Source organism: Danio aesculapii, chromosome 5 (assembly GCF_903798145.1).
Source record: "Danio aesculapii chromosome 5, fDanAes4.1, whole genome shotgun sequence".
NCBI classification, from domain to species: Eukaryota; Metazoa; Chordata; class Actinopteri; order Cypriniformes; family Danionidae; genus Danio; species Danio aesculapii.
In genome coordinates, this window is record NC_079439.1 from 457,315 (window position 1) to 461,737 (window position 4,423).

Below are 4,423 nucleotides of genomic sequence, written 5' to 3' on the forward strand. Positions count from 1 at the left end.
TGTGTGTGTGTGTGTGTGTGTGTGTGTGTGTGTGTGTGTGTGTGTGTGTGTGTGTGTGTGTGTGTGTGTGTGTGTGTGTGTGTGTGTGTGTGTGTGTGTGCGTGTGTGTGTGCGTGTGTGTGCGCGTGTGTGTGTGTGTGTATGATGATGATGATGATCATAATGCACGTGTGGCAGCTGGTGTGTCTCCTGCTGGTGTGTGTGTGTGTGTGTGGACAATAGAGCAGCAGATTGTGCATATGGAGTGTGAATGAGCTGTGTGTGTGTGTGCGTGTGTGTGTATGTGTGTTCTCACTCAGGGGTCCTTCAGCTCTTCTCAATGACCTCAGGAAGTTAAACAGAGCCCCTGTTGACCCCCGTGACCCCTGATGACTCCTGCTGACCTTACACACACACACACACACACACACACACACACACACACACACACACACACACTGCACTCATACACAACAGTACTGTACTGCTCGATCTCTCACAGTTTCTCTGATCGTTACCTCACAATGTGTGTGAGTGAAGATATAAAAGCTGGCCTGTGCTCAAGTGTCTGTGTGTGTATATGTTTGTAGTTGTGTGTGTAAGTATGAGAAAGTGTGCGAGTATGAATGCGTGTGCTTTAGAGAGTGTGTGTTTGCAGTTTGCGTGCAAACAGTGTACAAAAAGTCTAAAACACACTACAGTCACACACACACAACCACCCTCACATAGCCAGAAACACACACACACACACACAAAATTAAAAACACAACCGCACACACAACCGTACTATAGCTATAATACACAGATCACACACAACATGAGCACACACACACACACACACACACACACAGATCTCCTGCAGAAGTGTCTGAGGGTGTTTACAGTCAGCGGGACCCTGCTGTGATTGGCTCACAGTGTTCTCCAGAATATCTGCTGCTGTGCTTCAGGAGGAGGAAAGAAAGGATGAGATAAAATGAGAGAGAGAGAGAGAGAGAGAATCTCAGAGTCAGAGAAAAGTACAGTGCGTAATTTCCTCGACTACAGAGACAGAGAACGTTCATTAATGTGCTGATGTGGGATTCTCATGTAACCAGACAGCACTATAATCTGAGCTGTTAACATTTAGGACTGGGAGTCGATTACAAAACGAACCGATTCGCTGATTCAGAGTCATTGAGAGTCAGTTCAGTTCATCTTTATTTCTGCAGCACTTCTACACTGTAGATTGTGTCAGCAGTTTAACATAGAAGATTATAGTAAACTAAAACTGTGTCAGTCCAGTTAAGAGTCAACTCCGCAGGTCACAATCGATTCCATCAAGGGGAATTGACGAATCTTTTAAATTAGATCATTATTACACTTGATTCGCTTCAATAAACTGGCTCAGATAACTATATCCATGATTCACCTATACCACTGAGTCATTTCTAACAGCTGGTTATGGCATATCATGCATGAATTCAGTGAATCATTTACTAGAGACTCTGAATGAATCACTCTGAATTAATCATTTGAATCCGTGAGTAGTTAACTGGAGACTCACTCTGAACAGATCAGTTGAGTCAGTGAGTTGTTAGCAGGAGACTCGCTCAATGAATGACTTGAATCAGTGAGTTGTTAACTGGGGACTCGCTCTGAATGAATCAGTTGAATCAGTGAGTTATTAACTGGGTACTTACTCTAAATGAACGACTTGAATCAGTGAGTGGTTACTGGGGACACACTCTGAACGAATCAGTGATTTGTAAACTGGGGACTCACTCTGAATAATCAGTTGAATCAGTGAGTTGTTATCTGGAGACTCACTCTGAATGAATCACTTGAATCAGTAAGTTGTTAACTGGAGACTCACTCTGAATGAATGACTTGAATCAGTGAGTTGTTAACTGGAGACTCTGAATGAATCACTTGAATCAGTGAGTTGTTATCTGGAGACTCACTCTGAATGAATCACTTGAATCAGTGAGTTGTTAACTGGAGACTCTGAATGAATCACTTGAATCAGTGAGTTGTTATTTGGAGACTCACTCTGAATGAATCACTTGAATCAGTGAGTTGTTAACTGGAGACTCACTCTGACTGAATCACTTGAATCAGTGAGTTGTTAACTGGAGCCTCACTCTGAATGACTCATTTGAATCAGTGAGTTGTTCATTGTGGACTCACTCTCCGAATACATCATTTGATTCAGTGAGTTGTTAACAGGAGACGTGTTTTTAATGATTCATTTGAATCAAATGAGTTGTTAACAGGAGACTCTCTCTGAATGACTCATTCTCCAGTTGTTGACTCACTCTTACATGTCTAAGGATCACTGGAAATTTGGTTTCTCAGTTCATGACCCCATTAAACTGAACAGAGTGTATGACAGTTCAGGTGAAGTGTGTGTGTGTGTGTGTAGCGTCTGAACCTTGAAGCGCAGCAGTGATAAGACTTAATGAAGCGCCTGCAATCATCCATCTCCATAGCTCAGTGTCAGGACTCTGGAAATTAGCATGTGTCCTTATCAAAGCCATGACACACACACACACACACACACGCACACAACCCGTGATTTACAGCCGTCTGCAGAACACAGCGCTCCACATCACTGAGCTGACTGATACATGTTAATAACTGTGCGAGACGCAGACTGTTATTCTGTGATGCATGCTGGGATACAGGTTTAACCCCCGTAAACGCATGCTGCAGTCATTATAAAGAGCTGTGTGTGTGTGACAGGTGGAGTGACGGGCCCTCGGGATGCTGGTAATGAAGCCCACCGTCTCTCCATACGACACACACACACACACACTCTAATGAGAGATGCACACACACACACACACACACACACACACACACACCGGTGAACATCCAGCACTGCAGCTGAGCAACACACACGTCATCAAACCACAGCAGGGATGCGCTCTCTGAATAATGCTGGGTTGTCAAACACAAAATGAGGTCAAATAAGGACAAACCCAACACTGGGTTATTTTTTAAATTAATAAGCTAAATACATTCTGTTTAAAAATGTACTTTTTGGAGGCGACACATCGCTGGTTTGAGTCTCGACTGGGTCAGTGTGTGTTTCTGTGTGGAGTTTGCATGTTCTCCCCGTGTTGGCGTGGGTTTCCTCCGGGTGCTCCGGTTTCCCCCACAGTCCAAACACATGCGCTATAGGGGAATTGATGAACTGAATTGGCCGTAGTGTATGAGTGTGTGTGTATGGGTGTTTCCCAGTACTGGGTTGCGGCTGGAAGGGTGTCCGCTGTGTAAAACATATGCTGGAATAGTTGGCGGTTCATTCCGCTGTGGTGAACACTGATTAATAAAGGGACTAAGCTGAAGGAGAATGAATAAATGTACTTTTTGAACATTTTTTAACCCAGTGGTTGTGTTTGTCAGTATTTGACCCAACAACCCAGCATGTATCAGACTGCATAAAGACTCAAAATTAGCACTTAAGACAATTAGACAAAGGCTTCTGGGTTTTTTTGTAACCCAACATTGGGTTAAAACAAGGACAGACCCATCATAGGGTTATTTATTAAATGTGTTATTGTGATTATTTAGATTTAGACTTTAACCCAATGAATGGGTTTCTTCATCTTTGACCAAAGATAGGATTCCAACAACCCAGGTATTTTGAGAGTGCAGTAAACACTCACAATCAGCACTGACACACACATGTAGAAAAAGATGCTGGGTTAATATAAGGATAAAAACATTATAGGGTTATTTTCTTAAATGACAAACTTCTTAAAAACAATATTTAAAACAATGTTCATATATTATTTAGACATTTTGGGTTCTGGGAAGAAAGCTGTTTTGGGTTTCTTCATATTTGACCCAACATGGGGTTACAACCACTCAGTTTTTATATTAAAGAGTGCAGTAAACACTAAAGATCAGCTCTGATCTGCCTGATCGTTTAGAGAGAGTGATTTAATTAATTAAATAAATGTACAGTCTGTGTTTAAAAGCCAGAAGATCTAAAGCCCAGAGATTCTGTTGTGTTCTGATGTGATTTCTGACTGCTGTAGCTGTATAATAAGTCTAATCATTCAGCGGAGGGATATGGTGCTGTGATGCACTCTAAACCTGCCGGAACTACTTTAGCTGAGCCTTTATCTGATAATAACCAAAAACCTGAGAGTGACCATCAGCCAATCAGAATGCAGCGTTCAGCAGAGTGGTAATAATATTATAAGAAACAACAACAGACATTAATACAGACAGAGGAGTATTGCACACTTACAAACAGGAAATCTCTCTCTCTCTCTCTCTCTCTGTCTCTCTGTCACTCTGTCTCTCTGTCTCTCTCTCTCTCTCTCTCTCTCTCTCTCTCTCTCTGTCTCTCTCTCTCTCTCTCTCTCTCTCTCCCCTCTCTCTCTCTCTCTCTCTCTCTCTCTCTCTCTCTCTCTCTCTCTCTCTCTCTCTCTCTCTCTCTCTCTCTCTCTCT